A 25,334-nucleotide genomic window follows, 5' to 3' on the forward strand; every position below is an offset into this window, starting at 1 on the left:
CGTGGTTGTTGGCTGCTGTTTTAACTTTATGTTGCTCAGGTCTTTTCTTGTTTCGTTCAAGTTCAGTGAAACAGCCAAACGATCTTTGATGTCAAAGCATTTTCTTTCTACCACTGACGTCTGACTATCTAAGTCCTGAATATGCATTCTAGTTCCGAACAATAGTTCGTACGGACTGACACCTTTAAGAGAATTTCTTGGCAGATTGTTAAGACTACGTTGGACACTTGTTAAATGTTGGACCCACCCATCATCAGAACCTAATACCCTTGCTGTTATAGATTGCTTTATGTCCCGGTTTTTTCTTTCCACAATCCCATTTCCCTCAGGATGGAAGGGACAAGAGTACCGCAATGCAATGCCCATGCTGGTCATGGCCTCCTTATAAGCTCGAGAGCTAAAAGCAGGACCCTGGTCAGCATGTAGCATGCCAATTGCGTATGAGCCGATATAGACTCGCAAATCTTTTATAACAGTTCTGGCGTCAGCCGAGCGCTGGGGCCTCATCCAAATGAATCTCGTGCAGGAATCCACTGCGACCATGATATATTTATAGTTACCATCCCTTTGTAAGGTACCACAGTGGTCCAGGTAAACACATGCTAATGGTTTATCTGAGATTAGAAGGGGGTGTCTGCGCTGGTCGTTTCACTGTTGATACTTTAGTTCTTTGGCATATTTCGCATTCTAGAACATATTTTTTAGTTTGTATTCTCATGCGCGGCCACCAATATCTCTGTTTTAATAATGATATTGTGGCGGAAACACCAGCATGTGCAGAAGCGAGCCCTTCGTGTGCTGCTGTCATTAGTCCCAACCTGTTTTCCATGTTTGGAATTGCCCTATCCCCCACTCCAGGGATTCGAGCAAATGGAACATTATTGGCATCAGTTATGTATGAGTACTTTACTGGAAAGCCTTTCGGTAGTGTTTTTCTGTCCTGATTTACTGACGCACTGACAGCTTGCATTATATCGCTGTCTATTTTTGTTTTTGACCTGGTGATAGCAGCTACGGAGGCCGTTTGCACAGCTGCCTTTGCGGCTTAATCAGCCAATGAATTCCCCGCAACGTGAACGCCATCACGTTGATGACTCAGTGTATGTATCACGTGAGTCTTTTGTAGTTCGTTCTGTAAAAGAACTACTTGTTCCCAAAGCGTTTTATGCTTGATTGTGCTACCTTTGCATCTTTGAAACTGTTTTGAACCCAGTTCTGCAAGTATTCATTATAAGACTGAACACAGTAATATGAATCGCACACTATTGGTGTGGGGAATTCGCGATCGGTATTTTCTAGCGCCATCTTAAATGCTAGTAGTTCAGCTCGCTGAGCTGTACAATCTCCTAGATATTGCGTTTTAGTGACCAGAGGTCTAAATTTTCCTTTGTGCCAACAACCTTTAACAATCGCGCACGCAGCACTGTAAGCTTGTTTACCCCCAACTGCGGGTTGTGCTGATCCTGATATATTATACAGCCGTAGTGTTCTAGAGGCAGGATTTCGGCTGGCAGAGGACATTCATATTCATATACTAAAAATTCTTGTGTTTTTAAATTAGGATCAAATTCATATACTACGTCTGTTGCAGCAAGAGAATTAACCCATTGGATCCATCTCGGATGTAGTGCTTTAGCATTTGGAATGCTTGCTTTTATTACCGCTTCTAGTGCTGGTATCGGTGTAACGATTATTATTCGTTTACCTTGTGCTAGGGCCCTCTTTTTTGCTACAGCAGTCTGAACTGCAGTTAGAATTTTTTCAGTTGAACTGAATTTTATTTCAGCTTGTGTGCACAAATGTGATTTGTAAGCTATTGGTACAGTTTCTCCCTCATTAGAGGTCAGGTACGTGAATCTGCATCTTCCTGGGATGACTCTGATTACAAGGTTGCGTGTGTTGTCGCGAGTTTGTAATTTTGTTTTTGCTAACATGTCTGTTTGCAGTGATCTCAAAAGTTCTGTGTGTTTCTGAGTCCTATTGATTGGTTTAAAATCAGGTTTTATTAATTCATAGAGAGGTTTAACCCTCTCTGCATAATTTAGAATGTAAGTTCTTCCGAAATTCAGGAAACCTAGTATTGATTGTAAGTTCTTCAGCGTTCTTGGTGCTTGGAGTACAGCACACTTCTCTAAGAAGTTGTCTGCTAGGCTTTTGCCTTCACTTGATATTTCATATCCTAAAAACAGGACAGTTAGATGGGCAATTCGTGACTTTTTAAAGTTGAATTTGTAACCCTCTGCTGCGAACCCAAGTATTATGGTGTTCACTCTTTTCAAGTGAGTATCCAGGTCATCATCTGTGAGATAGATGTCATCGACATAAGATAATGCCTCATCATCATATATTTGTAGTAACTCTGTTACTCTTGCTGAGAATAATCCTGGGCTATTCTTGAATCCCTGTGGGAGTCGACAGAAATTTTCTGTGACCCCATTTTTGAGAAAGCGTTTAAATACCTGCTTTCAGGTGCAATATTTTGACAAAAGAAACCATTCGAGATGTCTAATGTTGTTTTGTATTTTTTGCGAACTATGTTATTCATTAGTGCTGCACTGTGTGAGTTTTGTACAGCAAATGTCTTGCAACATGAGTTAAGGTGTCTGTAGTCCAAGACTAGACGATATGAATCGTCTGGTTTAGAGACAGGAAACAAAGGATTGTTCATGTGAGAGGTGCATGTTTCGATCATCCCTTGGTATTCAAGCTGATCTAAGATCTCCCTGACTTGTTTTTTAGCTTCTTGCTTAATTGGGTACTGCCTTTGTGCAGTTGGTTGACATTTTAACTGGATTTTGTGAGGAGGAGAGTCCTCATCCCATCCTACAAGATTTTTATATAATGCAGGAGCTTGAGCTACTGCCCATTTTCTTGCATATATGTATTTTCAATGAATTGGAATATGATTTGAGAAGGCAGGCATAATCATTTCTTCGCCATGAGGGCACTCCCTGACAAACTCTGGTGGCCAGTCTTTCTCAGCTAATAGGATGTCATATCCTTTTGAAAGGTTATCCCAAAACAGACCCCTTACTTTCCTAGTCTTATCTCCCTCTATACGTAATGTTATTTCATATAATTTATGAGGTTTGCTAACTCTGGTATCTGCAGTTTCCACCTGAATGTATTCTTTCGTGTCCACTGTCTCCAGATGATTCATCAGGATCTTGCGAGCTATTGTCACTTCCGCTGCGCTGTCTAGCATTGTCTGGGCCCACTCTCCGTTTTTCAGCTGTGTCCTCCGTATTCTCGGCATGTTTGATTATTTTAATACTGGCTACCTTCTTTCTTGGAAATTGTTATTTTTTACTTTGACCAGGTTCCTTGTCTTTGGACTTGACGTGCTCTTCTCTTTGTTCTGACCGTTCTCTTCTTTCCGATTTTTGTGAGGAAGATCGAGAAAGATTGAGTGAGAAGGATCGAGAGGGACGTGTATCAACATCATGATATCTGTCAGGTTTTCTTATTTTATCCCTATCTCTAAGGTTGTATCTTTTTTCAGAGGGCTCCCTTTGGGGAGACTTTTCTTCTCGGCCTGGAGATCTCTCTCTACGCTGAGGAGACCTTCCTCTGGACTGGAATCTTTTCCCTTTGGGAGTGGATTGTTTATTTCCATCCCAGCTCTTTTTTGGAGTGTTTAAATTATTTTTAATAAATATCTTTTCAGTATTTTCAGTTAGTTGGAGTTTTACCGGTTTTCCACCCAGACTATCTCTTCCTAGCTCTTCATAGGATTTTTCTATGATTCTGGCGAGTTCAAATGGTTGTTCTGCTATATCTGTTTCCTTCAGTTTCTGGCGGATCGCCACAGATGCCGCTTCTCCTTTTATGTTGGCTAATAATATAGGCGAGACCTGCTTGAAGTCTTTCAGTAATTTCATACCCAGAGTTAAAGCAGGTTCTGGACCGTATTCATTTTGAATCTGTCTTAGTACATCTGGTATTACCACCATGGACGGAACACCATGTGTTTTCGTGTAAATGGAAGCAAAGTCTGTGCCCCAAGTGTCACAATCCTCCACATGTGGTGCGACCCCCATTGGAAGGCAGATAGTCAGAATTCTGTGTTTCTCACTAGGGGTAGTATTCGGAAATACAGCCTCAATTTGAGTTATTTTTTGTGCTAGCCAGAATGGAATTTGTTCCCGTTTTGCGGGTGTTTTACCAAGACATGATTGTATGTTCTGTGGTGTAATTTTGTTTGTGTTTCCCTGATGAGGGGTCAGCTGTGGAATGTTAATAGCTGGTTGGACTGTTGAAGTCCGCATTACATATTGGACTATTTGTCTGTGTATTTTAATTAGTGTTTTTAGCTGGGCTAAAAGTTCCCGGTCCGACATTTTTTCGATGTCTGGATGTGGTGTGTAACTGGCTAGAACCGGCCACATTGCTCCTGGTCTACCTAGAGGACCGAGCCTGGTTATGTGATTATTATGTTTTAGGGCGCCTTTAAACCAGAGCAGGTGCTCTTGGTAATTTAGTGGGATTTCAACGTCCTCGAAAGGAGTGTATTCATCCGGGGGTTCCTCTATTTTGTAATAGTGGAATTCGTGTGTTACAGCGTTTGCTGCTGGAAAGTTTATCCATGAATAGAATACCTCTGTCTGCCAATATTCATGAGCCTCTACCACAAATATGACTGTACCACCTCGTGATGTCAGTCCATTTTCTATAAGTTTAATAGTTATAGTTTTTCTTATGTTGACCGGAATGAGTATAGCATTCGGGTCAGTCTGTAGGAGACTTGTGTCTTCCTCTAGGAGTTGGGCTGCTATTCTAGCTGCCTCCCTATCGTCATCACTTTCCACCATTTTTACTGGTCGAACGTTTTTTGTTGCAGATCAGGTTTTAAGGAAACAAAGATTAGGTACACAATATTTTGGAACACTGTATCCTTCAACGTTGACTAAACCAAAAACTATACATAGGAATCTCTTCCTACTAAGTTCCGGCGGATTTTAACCTTTTACCCACTCCAGACGTCTTTTGGAGTATTTACGGGAAAAAGGGTTGTGTGAAAAAGCACGACTGAGTTACTCTAACGTCTTGCGTTTGTTTTATCGCCTTACCAAACGTTGGGCGCCATGTAGTGTAGTTCCTATATTCCCAATAGGCTCTGCGCATTGGAATAATATATTCAGCAGTGTAGACGTAGGACTGAGGTCGACTAGGTCTCTTCTGACTATAATAGACTTAAGGTTTGCCAGCTAGCTCGGAGGTCACTAGAAACTTTCTAGAATAAACGAGGAGGAGTTTAACCTCCCTGGATAGACAAGAAGGGATTAGCTTCCGACAACCATATAACATGACAACTTTGCTCCCTCAGAATAAGAGTGTATCTCTAGACTTGTGTGAAAACAATAGACAGCTATTTTACTCAGTCATTGTGCGTACTTAGTTTCACCAGAGTGCAGAGAAAAGAGAGACGGGCGTTTTCAATAAAAGGTGTAATTTATTGAGCAGTCTTCTTTCTCATGCAAGAGAAATTAATTGCCATTATTGCAATACTTAGTGTAAAGTAAAGTGCGTACAGTAAAAAGAGTATTATGAAATAATACTATAAAAGCATTGATATGGTTTCTTAGCCATAAGATACTTTAAAATGGATAAAATATATACATACATATATACATTGACTAACCTAATCAACTGGTGCTTCCAAATACGCCTACCCCGTTGTACCTGACCTAAGATTAACACGTGGGAAGGAGTAAGTAATTAGCAGTTTGAGTTAAGTTTGTTTTGCCAAGAATCTGACTCAAGAATTCTCTTCAAGGGTTTAGTCAGCTTCGTACCTGGGTAATAGTATGCAGGAGGTCTGGTATCTCTCTTTCAGGACTCGATATCCCAGCAGCCCGTGAAGGCGGCTGAGAACACCGGAGCTGGATTTCTCTGCAGGAGAAAAGACAGCGTCTCTCTCAGTGCGTCAAAGAGTAGGGGCAGCGTCCGTGGGCTCTCGCATCAGCTGGGCTCTCTGGCAAGTAGATAGCTGCTCGGCTCCAAAACCACCAACGTGTGTTTGCTTAAGGCAACGTTGGTATATTTATACCTGAAAGGTGCCGAGTTTGACGTAAGGTTTGGACATGAGACGTCAATAAAGAGGTCACTAAGAACTGACTGTTCCTTTAGTGTTCGCAGTAGTTTGACGACAAATCAAAACAAAAGCAAATGGGAATTTCCCAGGTTGCTGGCGGTTTGGTGTGTCGAAAGAACTTGTTGTGCTTTCTAGGAATCCAGGGAAGTATCTTCTGCCGTGCTTTGGACTGCAGGGGCTATTTACTTAAATATGGATCTGATTCCTTATGCCATAATAGGGATATTATTGATTATAGCCGTACAAGGGCATAAAATAGCAATATTGATTCGGGTTCCTAGATAAAACACAATAATACCACCACCTATACCAACAGCAATACCACGCCCAATACCACCACCACCAATACAACCACCCCCAATACCACTACCACCAATAAAAATATCACCACCAGCAATTCCAATACCACCACCACCACCCCAATGCCACCACCATGAATACCACCACCCTTACCACCACTAATACCGTAATATCATCACCACCAATACCACCAGTACCACAATCACCACCAATACCACTACTACCACATACCAACACCTATACCACCACCACCACCAATACTACTCCCAATACCACCTCTACGACCATCACCATCAATATCACCACTAGTACCAGAAATTCCACCACCACCAATACCACCATCACCAATACTGACACCACCAATACCAACAATGCCACCAGCACTACCATACCACCACCACCAATACCGCCAATAATACCAATACCACCACCAATACTACCACCACCAATACCATCATCTCCAATACCACCACTAATACCACCATCAATACCACCACTGCCACCAATATAGCCACCACCAATGCCACCACCACAATACCAATACCACCACCATCCACCCCACCACTAATACCACCACCAATACCGGTACCACTAATACCACCACAATACCACCACCAATACCACCACCACTACCACAAATACTACCTTCACCACCCATACCACCACAACCAGTACCAACACCACCAATACCCCCACCACCAATACCCCCACCACCAATACCACCTCCACCAATACCCCACCACCAATACCACCATCAATACCACTGCCACTAATCACTATTTCCACCACCAATCCCACCACAATCAAGTGCCACCACCAATACCAACACCACCAATACCACCACCAGCAGTACCACCACCAATACCACCACCACCACTGCCAGTACCACAGCCAATACCAATACCACCACCAGCAGTACCACCACCAATACCACCACCACCACCTATATCACCACCACCAATACACCACCGCCCCCAAAACCACCAGTACCACTACTAATACCACCACCAATACCACTACCATCAATACCACCACCAGCAGTACCAATGCCACCACCCTTACCACCACCACCAATACAAGTACCACCAATACCACCACCACCAAAACCCCCACCACCAATACCACCACCAACAATACCACCACCACTAGGACCACCACCAATACCACCACCACCAATACCACCACCACAAATACCACCACCACCCATACCACCAATACCACCACCACCCATACCACCAATACCTTCACCGCCACCAATACCAACACCAATACCAACACCACCAATACGACCACCAACAATACCACCACAATACCACTACCACCAATACCAAAATTGTATTGGAAGTACCGCCAATATCAGTACCATCACCACCAATACCAGTACCACCACAACCAGTACCTCCAATACCACCACCTCTGTACCTCTCGCTCACTAGTAGTAGCAGGGGCACTGTACGTGGCCAGAGATTCAGCCGAGACCATCCATCCCTCTTTTCTCCCTCCCTCCTTGCCTGCCATAAAGCACAGCCCGCCGTGCACAAGGGTCCTACTACTGCTGGAGTGTTTTTATGAGGCCAAAGATAGCAATGACATTACGCAATTCCACCCTGCACACTCAAATCACGGAGAGGGCAGGAAATAGCCCCCGGGCGACAGAGTAATCACAGAGCAAAAGGTGTTGGAGCGCTTTGTTAGTGTTTATAGCTCGGATCAAATTTAACCTCTTGCATGCGCGCCGGCCAACGGCCGTCGCGAGCACTACCTCGGTAGTGCTGCGCAAGTCTGTTGGCAGACGCGACCCCGCCCACATAATAGAACTCCTGCACCGCGGCAGAATTTGCACCGCGGTAAAGGAGTTAACTCTCACTTTACACTTTGTGTCTGTGTAATTTACAAAACGTACACATCTTCTTGACTGCACTATTCATCACTACTTTGAAGATGTCGCAGGCCGGTCTCTTCCTCTGATATTTACAATCTAACAAGAGGTCGAGAAGGCCCTTTATTGCAATACAATACGTGTTGCATTTGTGAGAATTTAAACTATTAATATTGTAAATGACAATGCCTTTTATTTATGTTTTAAAACCCAAAACATAAATAAAAGGCATTGCCATTTACAATACCAATAGCTCAAACTCGCGTGAATGCGGCGACCTATTGCATTGCAAATGCTTGTTTTTTATGTTCAAAGGACCCTCCATCCTAGCAATTTGCGATCAGGGGCTCCTTTCCTTAGTTTACATGAGTCTATAAAACGGTTTTTCCCTTTGATGCTAAGCCTTTTTATTCTGTGTGCGGAAACATTTTCAGCATATACTTTAATATCATTCAAGCCTCTCAAGATAGAATTGTTTCACTTTTGTTAGAAGTCGTCAGAGGACTTTAGCAAATTAAGATATAAGTTGGGTATCTAGAACATGTAAATGAACTCCTTGCATGCATGGGGTTTTTTAAAATTACGAAACTAAAAAAGTAATTCTGGAATGGTCTCAAATGTTCGTGAATGCCCATTGTCTCTAAACTGACACCAGTATTGCCATTGTTGTTGCATTGTATTATTCCATTGTGTACAACTTGCTATAATACTGTTAAAGTATGGGTTCTCTCGTCACTCATGATACCTCTCCCTTACAACAGCTATATTTTTTATATTTCTGATCTTAGGAAATGTTGGCTAGTGGCTTACAACACAAGCAGGAACAAGGAATATGGCTGTTTGATCAGCTCATCATGTCAGTAAGGAAAGGTCGTACCTAAGCTGTACCTAATCAGCTTCCGACGTCTACTTCTGTTGCTACCTTCTCAAGTTCTGTCCAATGCCGGGACCTGCACAGGAGCTGCTTTGTCATGCAGTTGGACACTTGATGACTACACCGCTGACTGCACTTAACCTTGCAGCAAGGTGAGAGTTCTCCTTTAAGCTGTAAACTATTTTGTTTTTATGGACTGGTTTGACAGCGCTGTCATCGTAAGACAATTTTGTGAGAACCATGAAGAGAGGGGCTTTGGCTCCACCCACGTTTGGAGTCAGGAGTACATGTTTTGATTGGGGAGAAGTTGTGTGATTCCACAAAAAAAGTGCTTGTAAGGTGTAAACCCAATGGTAAAGGCTAAAGGCTTTATCGGATCATTGGGAAAAGCAATGCCATGTTTCAGAGGTTTGACCTTTTTATTATGAAATGGTATAGCACTGGACCATACCTACCTGCTGTGAAAAGCGTGTGTTGAAGACATAAGACTTTTAAGGAGGTATGTATTCCACTCTGCCAAAGCCTGTGGGAAGACATTTTGTTACATGGAATTTCACGGATTACCATAGTAGGCAAGGGGTTTGGGGCTTGTGATTTATGTGACCAAACCGTAAGGATATAAGATATGCACTACAATAATCCTTGTTAGGCTCTACTTAGAGAGATAGTATTTTGCTTTGCCAACTGTAATTTTATATACATTTTTAATGTCCTGCGTGACCCCAGAGAACACTGAATACAATGTGAGAGGGTCAGAGCTTCCCAGATCTGCTACTTGAAACTAAGAGAAGAGTGATTGCCATGCTAGAAACTTTATTTGTACCACCAGGCCCTGCACTCTGGCTGACTCCGCCTGCTGCACTATCTGGAACTACAGCCCTGTGGATGTACCTTGTTTATAAAGAATTAAAGTGTGGACTCCCTGCAAGCTACAGGTTAACAGGGCCCTCCTGCATCACCAACAAGTGTTCCTTGCTTGGAGTGTATCCAATGGACTTTTAAGGATTTGTCCAGTGCATTGTGGGAATTGTGGTCCCAAACTTTCAAGAACCATCTTGGAGCTTCCTGGTCCTTGCATTGTGTGTTGGACCTTTTGGAGCCTCAGATGTTTGGAGCAATTTTTGGAAAAAAGGTTCATACAACTCTACCGCAAGACCCAAGCCGGCCACCTTCAACTGAGACCGAGCCCTGATTCCAGGTTCGCCCTGCTGAAAAGCTCTGAAGGTCGACTTCCAGAGTTTGACTGGAAGCTCCATGAAAGTCAAGTCGGCAAACCCTCACCAAATCCAGACTAGTGAATAGCAGCAGGGGCCCTGGGAAGAAAAAGCTCCAGAAGCGTTTCTAAGTCTGAAGGTAAAAGTTTGACCGGGTCCTCCCACTTAGTGTATCCGAGCAGGGCTCCATTTCGGATGGCCTGAAACTTTGGCATTGTCCTAGTCAAGCGCGGCCAGATGTCCCAGAGTGGCGCAATATGTATTCAACTGCTAGAAAGTGTTTCATCTTTTAAAATTCATATTTCCATTTCCCTGTAGTGGAGTTTTGTCATTTTGGTGGCATTTTAAAGATTAAAATAGTTCATATTTTTATAAATTGGGGTGTTTTTTTTTTGTGTCTTGTTTCTTCATTATTTACTCATTGGTGTTTTTAAATGCTTTACATACCTACCTCCTAAGTTCAGCCTGACTGCTCGCAGCCAATCTACCCAGGGTTGAGCATGGGAATAACGTTTTGAGACCTAAACTGAGCCCTAGACCATGTTATTGGCCTTAGAGGGTAGATGCATATTTACCATCATTAATAAATGTTGTATTTAACCTGTCTCTTTTCTGCCTGTGGGATTTCACTGTCATTCACATGATGTCACCACTAGAACCTTTGGTGACATCATGGAGTGTTTGGGGCTTAGCCTGGTGACAACTGGCAGTTGGAACCAGGCAGGCTGAGTGGCAAGCTGGTCACTCCTGGTGGGTCTTCTCTATATCTTATTATTAACATCTTGAAGACTTGACTATCTTGAATAAATCAACCTAAATGATACCAGGCTCCAGGTTTCTATTTACAACATTTTTGGCGACTTTGGAACAATTTGGAGCGGATTTACATCGTGCAGACGACGGGGATAAGAAATAAAGAACCTACAGTGCAAAGGAAAAGCAAGTATTAAGGAACTTATTAAAGTACAAGAGCCTGTGTGTTTGAAGAAATTTAAGGAAAATTAGAGAAAGAATGAAACTTAAAAGAAGACAAGACATCCACCCTGGTAAGTCCCACCAGTGTCCTATGTAATCAGGACGGCCTGCAAACCCAGGGTGTAGATGCATGAGCTTGATATTGTGGCAGAGTTGGCGAAGTTCACTAGTGTGTAAAAACGCAGACATTAATATTACGTGGATGTATGACGTTACAACGCATACTTTTACCACGCATACCTTTACAACGCGGTATTTACAACGAATACCGTTACAACGCATAGCGCTTAGAGGTGCTGGATAGTGGTAAGTATAATTTTCTATTCCAACTCCAGTCCCCGTGGACACTAGGGAAGGTGTTGGATAGAAAATTAAACTTATTCCCTATCCTAGAGCGCCCCCCAGCGCAATGCGTTGTAATGGTATGCGTGGTAATGCCTGCGTTGTAATGGTAGTGCGTTGTAAAAACTTCGTTGTAAACGTTGTATACCATATTACGTGCATATGGCCATTGGAAGGCAGTTATCTTAATTCAGCAAGCGTTCTGTTCAGGCTGTAATCTCTGATTGTGATCGAGCGGCTGTGACACGATTTGTAGCGCTTGAGAGCGCTGTTCAGACCTGTCATCGAGCGGCTGAGTGGAAAAGCACCGTGAGGGTATGAGGAAAGATGAGCGTCAGTTTCATAAGTCACATCGTGAACCTGGAAAAATTAAAATGAACAACACGCAGCGCATGTATTTTAAAGCAGAGCGAAGTCATGCGGAAAATAAGTGTCAGCACTTACTTTGAGAATGTTTTTAAACAAATTTAATATAACTGCGCGATGGGCAATGCGCGACTGGAAATGCGCCACAGATACTTTAACTGTCATTGCCATTTTAAAAATCACAGAGAAACGTGTGAAGCTTACCTTTTGCTGCACAGCTCATTATGACGTGATGGAGTCTTGTTATGCCGCACTTGCACGTTTAAGGCAGCGACGTGCCCAGAGCCACCCAGCGCTACGCAGTATGCGTGCCACCATTTTAACGCAGTCATTGCTTTGTTTTGGAGCAATACACCGAGCCTTCGTCTGTATCGTCACCATGGAAACGATCCTTGGGGGACTTGCAAGACTTTTGCCACACGATTGTAAGGTTGGTGAAGAGAGAACTGTCTGAAAATAATTATTGAAGCAGAATTTAAGATCGTTGGTGTTTGTTACACCTTTCTTAAACCGGTTCTGAAAAGGTCACTTTTGAGTCGTTTTGCAGCAAGTTTGGCTTATGGCATAAGTTTAATGTGACCTGAGAAGGAGTCATGGGAATGTTTGAGCTTGCTTTATTTTCAGTTTACTTTCACCATGTCACCAATACTTTATTACATGAAAGTTTTTTTTGGGAGACGTTGCGAACTTTGGGATTTGTTCGTTCTCGTCTGACTTTTGGACTAAAAACACCTTCAACTGGGATGATACTGCTACTGGCGTGATGAAAACAGCTATTCCTACTTCTGAGGAGATCTTGGGTGAGAGATCGCTCACCGGAGCACGAGACTTTCTTTAACATTGTTATGCTGGTCATTTTGATGTTTGTCTCGTGGTTTGCGTGGTTGAGTGAGTGGTAAGGGATAAGTTAGTGGTGAATAATGTGAGGGCGAAGAGTTTCATGTGGCAGGTGGTTGCCCCCGTGTAGTATACTTTAGGGGTGGTGAGTGACGGGTGACGCAATTTTTGTGTTTTTGGTGTGGTGAGTGGCAAGCGAGTGATGAGTGACGTAATTTGGTGTCTTTGGGGTGGCGTAAAGTTGGGTATTAATGGGAGGCGTGTGCCCTTAAGTTTTGAGATGGAAGTTATTACTCGCATTGTTTTAGAGATAGAATCTGTATACTCAAATGATTCATGAAGTGAGGTGTTTGGGACTATATGTGTCCTGGTCTTTGGGTCTATATGTGTCCTAGTTAAGTGTTCACTTTAAGGGTGGTGAGTACCCCATTAGGAAATTGGAGACGGAGCAATGGTTACTCCAAGGTGTGGTTCACGGGGAGAGTTGTACCCCGTTGAGTACCCCATTAGGAAATTGGGGGCGGAGCATTGGCTACTCCAAGGTGCAGTTCATGGGGAGGGTTGTACCCCGTTATGGAGCAAAGTGGACTTCATCAATTTTGTGTTTTCCCAAGGAAAGGGGATGAGATTTGGGACTAGTTGTGTTTGGGACGAGTTGCGTTTTGATAAGTTAGTAACTGTTTGGGATTTTGTACCTTTATGTGGTGGAGTACATCTTAGCTAATTTTACCTTTCATAATTGTCTCTTTTGATTTCCCTAAAGAAAGGAGATGTGTTGTATTTAACCTGTCTCTTTTCTGCCTGTGGGATTTCACTGTCATTCACATGATGTCACCACTAGAACCTTTGGTGACATCATGGAGTGTTTGGGACTTAGCCTGGTGACAACTGGCAGTTGGAACCAGGCAGGCTGAGTGGCAAGCTGGTCACTCCTGGTGGGTCTTCTCTATATCTTATTATTAACATCTTGAAGACTTGACTATCTTGAATAAAGCAACCTAAATGATACCAGGCTCCAGGCTTCTATTTACAACAATAACCCACGTTCCAGCATTTGGTGTTCAGCGCTGTGTTTAAAAGTACACCGTGGGGCGTGGCCAAGATGGCGGCGAGAGCAGACGTGTAATTTCGCTGCTCCCGCCGACGGCCTTACTACAGCACCGGTTTCGGCACTCCGGAGCCTTCCAGCTGGTTCCGTGAGTGGTCGGGACTGCGGGAGAAGACGAGCGGGGCCAAAGCCCGCACCGAGAGGGGAGACCCGCATTCGCCTGGCTGCCTGGCGCTCGAGAGCTGCGACGCGCCCATCCCCCACCGGGCCTGCAGCGCGGCCTTCCCCGAGGCAGAGTGCGGAGCTGCGCGGCGGGATCCGGGCACGGACGGAGCGGGACTGAGGCTGTGCTCCCTGACAGGCGCCGGCAGAGTACAGACACCGAGCTGTGAGCGCCGCCATAAGGGAGCGTGGTGAGACCCCAGGGCAGCGGCGAGGATCAACAGTGCTGCGGAGCCGCAAGGGGACTCTGGGAGCCGGTATCCAGGCCCGAGGTGAGGCGGAGGCTGCCGGTAACTCGGCCAACGTGTGGCGGCCGATAGGTATAGCAGTGGAGTGCCTGGCTGCAGGAGAGGCGCCCGTCCACAGGCAGACCCGGGTGAGCTTGCAGAGGGGCCTGGGCGGGCGGAGTGAGCCCTGGTTGCATCGCCGGGGGGAGACGGGGAGCCCTGGTGGTGTGTCCTGGCCTGTGAGTGGTGCTGCCCGGTCTCAAGGGCCACAGCTGAGGAGTTGACAGTGCTGACAGCCCTGTGGAGTGAGAGACTGAGCGAGAGGGAAGGTCTGCTGACCCGCGAGCCATAGCACGGTGAGGACACCACAGGGACTGAGGGCGGCGGTGGTGTAGAGGCCTGGAGGAGTGGGCGGCCAACTTGTGAGTGCGCGAGGGCGCCCGACCGCCCCGGGACTTGCGGAGCCGGTGGGGAGAAGGCATTTGGAAAGTCCCAGCAGAGAGTGGGGGAGACGACAGGGCCAGCCGTGACAGAATTGGCTGGGCAGCAGCGCAGACGCCACGACGGTTTGGAATCGCCCTGTGGGATCAGCAGGGGTATAGGCCTAGCCCTACGGCCCAAGGGGCCTTGAGATGTCGGCTCCCAGGGGCAACCGCGGCTAAACGGTTAAAGACCTTTTTGCGAAACCCCAGACCCCGCCACAAAAAGACGCTGTGACCCCGGGCCCGAGGACAATAGAGCGCTGTACAGACGGCGGGTCGGAACCCATCACGAAAGCGTTTTTGGAGTCCCTCTTTACGTCCCTGCGGGACGACATTCAAACTTTCAAAACTGAATTCACTAGCGAACTCAAGGAAGTCCGGCGGGATGTGGACGGTTTGGGTGAAAGGGTGGCAGACCTTGAAACCAAAAGCGACAACAAGGACTCTGAACTGGCGGCTCTCCAACAAGAAATCATCCGCCTACACGACCAGCAGGTGGACCTTCAGCTCCACATGGAGGACTTGGAGAACCGCTCAAGACGACATAACATCCGCATTCGCTATGTGGCAGTATCAGAAGCTACCCAGGATGTGTTCCGCTATGCCAGGGAACTTTTCAACCATGTGCTGGGGCGCCCATTAGACTCAACCCTTCCACTCGATAGGGCGCACAGAACGGGTCCTCCCAGAGCATTGACGGCGCCCCCCCGGATATACTAGTGTGCGTCCAGGATTTTCGCACCAAGGAGGAGATACTGCAGAGGGCACGACAGAAGCACCCGCTCTCATTCCAGGTAACGTCGCCCTTGCTTTTCCAAAACTTAGCGGCCCTCACACTCCACAAACGTCGTCTGTTCAGGCCGGTCACTTCATATCTGCAACAACGGAAGATCCCGTACAGCTGGGGCCACCCATTCCGCCTAGTCTTTCGTCTGGACAACAAGCAGTACCAGCTACGATCGGTCTCAGAGGCATGCCGTCTGTTGGGAATCGAGCAACCGGAAGAAGAGGACGAGACTCAGAGACCCACCTTGGAGACAGGGGACCACAGGCCACAATGGCGCCAACAACGGCGACTGAAAAGAGTGACGAAACCCCCAGCGACAGAAATTGCGGAGGGCCAACGAGCTGCACTGGAGGCAGTAGCAATTGATGGGGGTGCTGACCCCACAGGGTGAAAGACTTAAGGTGCTCTGGTGGCATTACTACCCGTTCATTCTAGGATGCCATCGGCGGGAGAGTGATCCTGAACGCCCTAGTACAACTACCCCGTGTTGAGAGACATTTCCCATTCATTCCTGGATGAAGGACTATCAAAGTTTGTATCTTGGGTTTGTGGGGGGTGGGGGGTTGTTGTTCAGGGTTTGGCTCATGGTGGGGACGGGGGAGTTGTTGGTAAGGGGGGACTCCGGATCTTAGTGGATGTTGGAATGAAGAGTTGCAGAGATCTGAGGGTCCTGGGTGGCTGGGGCAACTGCGAGACAGGCCATGGCTGATGTTTCGGCCGCCGGACATTTTCACAGAGCGAGTGTGGGGAGTGATTCTTTATGCCTGCGACTGAGTTGAGTGTGCTCACGTTGAATGTGTGTGGACTTAACTGTTAAGAGGCGGGCGGTGCTGTCCCTGCTGGAGCATTCGAAAGCAGATATCTGTCTCCTCCAGGAAACGCATTTGCTGTCTAAAGATTGTCATAGGCTCAAGTCCCGCCACTTTCCAACACAGCTTTTCTCATCGACAACTACAAAGACCGCTGGGGTGGCGATCCTTGAAGCGATTCAAGGGGAAGTTGATACACTGGGGGGCAGAGATCAGGGGGCGACTCCTATCCATCAGATTCTTACTGGGAACTCACACCTTTAAGGTGATTGCGGTTTATGCGCCAAATGAGGGGCAGGAGAAGTTCCTCAACCGCGTGATTACTGAAGCAGCGGCTGCGCCTGATAGACACGTTCTGGTTGGGGGGGACCTCAATTTAGTTTTTGACAATCTACTTGACAGGTCAGCGCAGCGATCCACGCAGGCAGGCACTCTATCGGAGGGGGGGCGGAACGGATTGTCAGAGCTGGGTTTGACGGACTTGTGGCGCTCCTTCCACCCGGGAGATCGGGACTACACATATTACTCCAACGCCCACAAAACCCACGTGCGCCTAGATTACTTTCTAACATCTGCCTCACTTACTGCGCTGGCGTCAAGCGTTGAGATAGGAGCGGCCGCACTCTCCGATCACGCACCCCTCACGGTGGTGTTTACCTTTCCGCCAGTGGGGCGCAGCGCCCGTTGCTGGAGACTGAGGGACACGCTACTGCACAGACAAGGGGTTGTGGCCAAGATCAAGGAAGCTATAGCTGACACTTCACATGCAACACACTGGGCAGCGCTCAAAACAGTCATACGGGGCGAGTTCATTGCAAGCGCGGCGGCAGAAAATGCGGAGAGGGCCCGTAAGAGGGAGGAGCTCTCTTCCCGCACGAAAGAATTGGAGCAGGTACACCAGAGGACAGGGGCGCCGCGGGTGTGGAAACAGTTACGCGTAGCACGTCAACAGTTAGCGGCTCTAGATCAAGATAGAGCAGAATATGCAGCACTACGGGTAAGACATGCATACTACACAGGAGACCGATGCGGGAGGTTGCTAGGCAGAGCACACCGCGAGCAGCAGCAGCGACACTCGGTGCAGGAAATACATACGCTGGAGGGGGTTACAGTGACCGAGGACGGAGCTATAGCGAAGGCTTTCAGTGACTTTTACACTACGTTATACGAGGGAGCTGCGCTGGATCCGACGGATGGGGCGGCCTTCCTGGACTCGGTGTCCCTACCGACTTTATCGACAGACCAATCGGAATTCCTTGACAGGGAGATCCGTCCTGAGGAAGTCATTGCCGCAATTGCCCGCCTCAAACTGGCAAAGGCGCCAGGACCGGATGGCTTCACCGCCGCCTTTTACAAAACGTTCTGCCCCCAGGTTGCTCCGTTGCTGACTGCCCTCTTTAATTCCTTCTCTGAACCCGGCGCCATCCCAAGAGACCTGATGAGTGCCATGATTTCGGTCATTCCCAAACCAGGGAAGGACCAAACGCTATGCGGGTCCTACCGCCCTATATCATTACTTAATGTAGATCTGAAGCTTTACACCAGCATACTGTCGCAACGGCTGGGTCCACTCATGCAAGGTCTGATTGACCCGGACCAGGCCGGCTTTATCCCGGAGCGTCAGACGTCGATAACACTAAAAGGGCGCTCGGTGGAACGGGCCTCCAGGCTGCCAGGAGAGTTCATGATGCTGGCAATTGATGCGGAGAAGGCCTTCGACCGAGTCCACTGGCCGTATCTGGAACAGGTGCTCATCAAGGCAGGGCTAGGCACGAAATTCTGTACGTGGATACTGAATTGCTATACCTTCCCCACAGTGGCGGTTCGGGTTAATGGCTGCTCATCGCCCACATTCCCCATTGAACGCGGAACCCGGCAGGGGTGCCCGCTCTCACCCCTGCTCTTCGCGCTATTCATGGAACCCCTGGCGCAGGCCATGCGATCGCATCCGACCATTAAAGGGATCAAGTTCGGGGCTTATATTCACATGATCAGCTTATACGCTGATGACGTCTTGCTTTCCTTTGCTTCCCCTGCGACTCCTTGCCGGCCGGAGCGGCCATCCTGGATGCGTTTGCAAAGGCTTCTGGCTTTAAGGTGAACTTGACGAAGTCAGTCGCCGTTGACCTTTCCCTGGAGGTGCAAACGCGGGCCTCGCTAGAAGCGCAATTCCCCTTCCAGTGGGCGGACGGCGCAGTCCCCTACTTGGGCATACAATTGGCGGCCACGCTACAGGAAATGGTGCGCATCAACTACGCTAACCTTAGTTGCACTATTCGCGCGGAGATCGGGCGGTGGCGGCACCTCCCCCTCTCGTGGCTGGGCCGAGTGGCAGCAGCAAAGGTGACGATCCTCCCGCAAGTTCTATACGTTTTTCGGGCTCTCCCGCTTCGTCCCCCGGAGGGATGGATTCGCCGCACACAATCAGAACTGGCGCAGTTTGTGTGGAACGGGAAGCGACCCAGGCTCAAGCTGAGGCTAGCAATGCTTCCCCCGGAGAGCGGAGGTCTGGGTCTTCCGGATTTACAACTCTATTACCGGGGGACCCAACTCAGGACTCTAGTGGAGTGGAGCAAATGGGAATCGGAGCGCCATTGGTTGTTCCAAGACCAAGCAGTAGCGGGGCGTCCACTTCAGGAGGTACCTTTCTTGCGCAGACAACAAAGGCCCCCTAATTTATACGCCTCCTTCATCACATGGGTACCACTAGAGGTCTGGGATCGAACCTGCATCCTGCATGACCTGACGACCTTCCCGTCTCCCCTCACACCCCTGCTGGAGAATCCCGACTTCAGTCCGGGAAGGGATGTCCGGACTTTTGCACGGTGGCGCCCAGCAGGGTACCGATGCCTTTTTCACATGTATTCAGGTGAGGGAGTGATGCCTTTCGAGGAGTTCCGGAAGACCTATGACCTCCCGGAGACCGAACGTCTTAGGTATCTGCAGGTCCGGCACTGGGCGCTTCACCCCCTGATTCGTGGGGACGCGACGCGCAAGCTCAGTAAATATGAATATTGGCTTCTTTCACCCACCACAGATAAGGGACTCATCTCTGACATATATCGACTCCTCCTGGACAGATACTCGCGCGTCTATAATGCAGGACGGGCGAGATGGGAAAGGGAACTGGGGCGGACTCTACGCAACAAAGAATGGGAGGACATTTATTATCGCGCCCGACACTCGGCCTACCACATGGGACTAACCAACACATTTACGAAACTAGTGACCTATTGGTACTACACACCAGAGCGCTTGCACGAGATGGGCCAAATGGGGGATGCACTCTGCTGGAGGGGCTGCGGGGAGAGGGGCACCCTGACACACCTTCTGTGGGATTGCAGTCATATACAGGGTTATTGGAAACTGATTCTGGACGAAGTCGATGCCCACTTTGAGACGGAGATCCCGCGATTTCCGGCCTATGTCCTATTGGGGCTCCCTAATGCTCTAACCTATGCTCTAAGGGCTCGTAGGGGTTGGTTGATAGCGATAGCGCTGGGCTCCGCAGTGCAAGCCCTGTTAGCCCTGTGGCGATCCACGCAGGTCCCCACTCTTCAGAACTGGCTGTGGCGACTCTGGTCTGTCCTTGGTATGGAAAGACTTTCTTTGGTGAAAGCGGGGGAAGGGGCGAAATATGCGGAGCTGTGGCAGCCCTTTCTATCCCTGCTAGCCACCGAATTTCGAGAAGTGACTTGTCCTAGGTATTTAAGATTGCTCCGCTCGTCACATGTGAATGACGAATCAGGTTGAGTGTGTGGGGGATAAGTATGGTGTTGGAAGAAGGATCCGAAGGGTGGGAGAGGGGTGGGGGATTGGGGAACAGGTTGGGGGGGATACGTAAAAGTTTTTTTTTTTTCCTTTTATCGCTCCATGAGCTCTGGAAAAACTCTGCTAGTCGAGCTCGTAGCTCGACTAGCAGATTGTGACTTTTGCGTGGGGGGAGCTCTGCGGATATCACTACACATTGGACGCATTGTTATCTGTAAGAGACCCTGATATTTTCCAGCTGTATGTAAGACCCCTTTTCCCCCTTTTTTTGTTTTGTTTTAGTTTCTGTTTTTTTGAATATAAAGAGATTTAATACATAAAAGTACACCGTGCAGTTAAGTAAATGAATATCTTAAAAATCCTCTGAATTGCCAAGAATCAAGATTAAGAATTTTTGAAATTTGGACTACACTGATTTTTGATCCATTGGTTGGATTTTTCTAAAGTTGTTCTAAGTCTGATTGATAGTTATTGTGACCCAAAACTAGTGATACCATGGAGCTAGACTTAGCTGAACAGACTAAACTCAAGATGGCTGAGCTTAGGACACAGTGTAGGCTTAGGAATCTGCTTGCACCCAACAAGATTAGGAAGGCAGGGTTGCTTAAGTCCCTGAAAGCCTGGACTAGGGCAGCTGCAGAGAATGAAGGGTAGTGGAGCCAGCATCATCCAGGAGGGTGATGATGATGCCTCCGCCATAGCTTCCAACACTAGATGCATAATTCCAGATGGTGACGTGGAGCAGGGCCCCATACACAGGAACCATCTCTGTCTCTTGCAGAGAGGCAGATGGAGGCCCAGTCAGCTTCCATAGCCTTAGCGAGGGAGAAACTGGAATTTGCTAATAATAAATGGCAGTGGGAGGAGGAGAGAAGAAATGGCAGTGAAATTGAAGATGACATTGTGATATCCAGGGGTGGTGGGTGTAAAGATGAGTCCAAAGCAGTTTGTAGAATGAAATAAGCTTTACTTAGATAGGCATACATAAGAAGGCCTCCAGCTCCTTCACCAACCTCACCTTACTGAGCTGCACTTCACAACATAACATTCTGAACTCCTAGCAACTCGCTCAGTGTTCCATTAAGCATAGATCCTAACACATGGTTTGACCACAAGCTTCAAAAGGGTATAGTACCGGGGTACACAGAGGAGGAGGACCTTGATATGGCTGACTGCATCTGAAGGGGCCCTTGAAATATGGGGGGGTTCATCTCGAGTATTGAGGTTTACTCTTGTGGGAACTGATTCTAGTGGCTGTGAGGGATAGACACCTGACTCTGCAGGGGGAAGAGTCAAAGTCCTAGTCTCTCATGAAGCAATGCTTTTTCAAGACGTTTTGTCTGACTCCAGAGCAGTACAGGGTAAAGTTCAGAGATACCCAAAAAGTGAGCACACGGTGCTGGGTGGATTTTGTGGACATTTCAGTGAAGGACTAGAAGGCTGGGTTGTTGGTAATGCACAAGACACATATGAGGAATTGTATAATTTGTTTTTGAAAGAACACATTTTAACTCATTATGCTGAAGAGTAGTTACAGTAGTACTTAGTGGACTCTAAGCTGACAGACCCCAAAGAGCTGGGGCAAGCTTTAGATGAGTGGGTGAGAACCTGGGTTTCCAATAAGTATCAGGGGGGCGGGCGATCAGAAGAAAGGAGGACAGGTCCCCTCCCAGGTGAAATCCCATGGGGAAAAAAGGCCAAAAACAGAAGGAGTCCTCAAAAGACTCACAAAAACCTGGATGCTGAGGGGGTGCCCAAGCGAACCCAAATTTAAAGGGAGGGAGTATCAGGGAAAGAATGGTAGGTTCTTTGATCTCTCAAAGGTGGGCAAGTGCTTTGACTAATCGCCAGAGCACAAGCAAGGATGTGTTATCTGCATGGAGAAGCCCCCCACAAGTGGGCCATTCCCAGGGATTGCTAGTGTAATTGTGTGGGTGGAGATAGGCCCAGAGAGTTGAAGGGAAGTGGCAGAGGCAACTTTTTTGTGTCCCTGGGTGGGGTGAATATTGCAACCCTGGCCACCTTACCTCCAAACATGGATAAGTACAGGCAGATGTAGGGAACTGGGTTTGTGTTGCAGTACCCCCCCTCCTACTTTTGCCAGATTTCTGATGCACTTTGACTTGATGTGCCCTGGGTCCCTCCCAATCATGTTCCTGGGGAATGTGTTCTTTCCCAAAACTGTACACTGGTACTCCCAGATGGCACCTCTCTGGCCACATATAAGTCCCTTATAAAATATACCAAGGGCACTGTAACCAGGGAAGGCCTCTAAGGGCTGCAGTACTTATTGTGCCACCCTTAAAGGGCCTGTGTCTCTCTGTCTCTGTGTCTCTCTCTCTCTCTCTCTCTCTCTCTCTTTCTCCCTTTCTCTCTTTCTCTCTTTCTCTCTCTCTCTCTTTCTCTCTCTCTCTCTCTCTCTCTCTCTCTCTCTCTCTCTCTCTCTCTCTCTCTCTCTCTCTCTCTCTCTCTCTCTCTCTCTCTCTCTCTATATATATATATATATATATATATATATATATATATATATATACTCACTCACTCACTCTTTTGGTGCAGAGAAAAATTAAGTCGCCATAGCAGACATACTTGTGCAACTATTATTATGTTTCATGCACACCTAGTTTGCTCTGGGTTGACAATTTAAAACAGTGCGTATATCTGCGGCTGTCTACACTGCCTACCTTAAACAATGCAGCCAAAGTCAAAGATTCTTTGGACCCCACGAGCACTGCAGAATGACATTATCACTGATATAAAACATACTCAAAAATAGCTTAAACAAAAAACGCTTTTATAACAGTTTAACATTTTTCAAATAATACGTGAATGTTTGAAAATAAATATTTTCTATGTTCTAATACAAAGACAGCAGCTACAATTGACAGTCCATCAGTTAAATAATTCTGAGTGGCAACATGCTATCATATTCCTTCATATAATGCTACATTGCTGTAATCACAAACATCACAATTACAATTTTGGGATCCAATAGCCCAATGCATTATGGGGTGCACCACTCTCGCTGGGTGCAGTATACCACTGGTGAGGGTACAGTTGTAGGAGCACTATACCCCTACAGTGTCTAAGTCCATTCTTAGACATTGTAAGTGCAGTAAAGCCATAAAAGCATATATGGTCTAGGAGTTTGTCACTGAGAACTGGGGTGGGAGCTTTTGTTCCCTGGGCCCAGAAACAAAGCCTTTCCTGGGCAGAGGTGTTCACACCTCCGCCAGGTCATTAAGAGCCGTATGTAGCAGGGGAGCTTCAAAGGCTTTGCTGCCTTTGTAACACGACCCCCAGCCTCTCCTGCTATCAGCAGCCCCCCTTTCCTGTCTCACCCCCAATTCGGTGGGAAGACATTTGGGAAAAATTAGAGCAGCCCAGAAGATGTGCCCACCTCTGTCAACCCCACCTCTCAAGTGGGGGAGGCGAGGTGAAGCCCATTCTTCAGTTCCTGCCATCTTGCATATGGCAGGTACTTTCTGTTAGATTTGGGGGTCTCTAGTTGGCACAGGTAGGTACTTGTGACAAATAGGGACCCTGGCCTCTAGTCAGGGTAAGGGGGTACACTCCTAAAATAACCCCTGCTCACCCCCTTGGTAGCTTGGCACGAGCAGACAGGCTTATCTCAGAGGCAGTGTGTAAAGCATTTGTGACCACATACAGTAACCCAGTGACAACACTACAAATGGACACCACACAAGGTTTATATCAAAAATAAGTATTTTTTATATAGAGTAACCACAAGACCAATAAACGACAAAAATCCACAATACTGTACTTTTAGATGGTAGTTTTAGCTTAGTTAAGTTCAGTTCTTAAGATGCTACACTTTGCGTCAATGTACCTTACGATGCATGGCGCTTTGACAACAAGTAATGTTGCAGCGATGGAAATGCGGTTAAGTTCTGGTGCATAGAAATAAAGACAACGCTCTCTCCTTGATGCAACACGCTTCCCGGTGATGCGGTGGCATCTGCTGCAACGTCGACCCTCTTCTCCGGCGATGCGAGATACTTTAAAGATGCGAACTGCGACCGGCCCAGCATCAAGCTTCCCAGCAATGCGTCTGCGGCAACGTCGATCCTTTCTACTGGCGATGCATGTTGCTTCCACAACAATGCAAGCCGTGACAGGCCCTGCAACACTCTTCCCGGTGATGCCGCAGCGTCTGCGGCGACGTCGATCCACTTCTCCAGCGATGAGCCGTGACAGGCCCTGCGACACGCTTCTCAGAGATGCAGCGGCGTCTGATGCGACGTCAATCCTTCTCTCCTGCGACACGCTTCCCGGCGATGTGTTGGCATCTGCTGCGACGTCAATTCTCTTCTTCGGTGATGCGGGGCGCTTAGTGTTGTGAAGAGGCAGCGGCAGTTCTGCGACACGCTTCTCGGTCTTGAGTTGCGCTTCCAGCTCCTTGTAACACGCAAATCCCCCACAACGTCCAGCACAGCCGCAGGCACTTTAGGAAGACTTTTGGGGAGCTGGTGGGTGAAGTCTGTTGTCCCTGAGACTTCAGCAGGAGGCAAGCTCTGTTCCAAGCCCTTGGAGATCCTTCACACGTTGAAAATAAAGTACACAAAGTTCCTTTCTCCTTCCTTTGGCAGTTAGGCAACCACTGCAGGCCAATCCCCCAAGCAGCACTTCAGCTTCGGAATAGTCTCTCCTTAGTTTCTTTAGGTTCCTCTCCTCAGCAAAGGTTTCTTCTTGTAGTCCAAAAGTGATCTATTGTCTTGGGATCAGGGTCCCAATATTTATACCCCAAAAGCCTTTGTCCTCTGAGGGCAGAGGGGCCTTTGCCCAGTCCAAACCAGTTCTGGAGCACTCTGTTTACTAGACTCCGTCTTTCCTTTCACAGTGCAGGGCAGAAACATCAGATGCCCCACAGGAGGTGGAGCCAGCATTGTGGAAGGCAAGCCCAGCCCTGGAGCACTTTGTTGACCGGATTCCTTATACTCTTTCACTGTGCAGGGCAGAGACATCAGGCACACCACAGGAGGTGGAGCCAGCATTGTAAAGGGAAGACCCAGCCCTATTCAGGTCCCAGGTGTATTTCCTCCCTCCCATATAGATGCATATCACTCTATTCACCACCCAGCCTGTC

At 47.4% G+C, this 25,334-nt stretch overlaps 1 protein-coding gene across 1 annotated transcript in view; it reads left to right on the plus strand.

Annotated features, from left to right (window-relative positions):
- Positions 1–25,334, plus strand: part of CLOCK (clock circadian regulator) — a 1,177,342-nt gene that overhangs the window by 66,561 nt on the left and 1,085,447 nt on the right. The window contains exon 2 of the mRNA XM_086962635.1: positions 9,062–9,299. The gene's annotated coding sequence lies outside the window, so the exon portion shown is untranslated. The remainder of the gene's footprint in view (positions 1–9,061; positions 9,300–25,334) is intronic.

The sequence above is a fragment of the Lissotriton vulgaris genome, chromosome 3_1, assembly GCF_964263255.1.
Source record: "Lissotriton vulgaris chromosome 3_1, aLisVul1.2, whole genome shotgun sequence".
NCBI lineage: Eukaryota > Metazoa > Chordata > Amphibia > Caudata > Salamandridae > Lissotriton > Lissotriton vulgaris.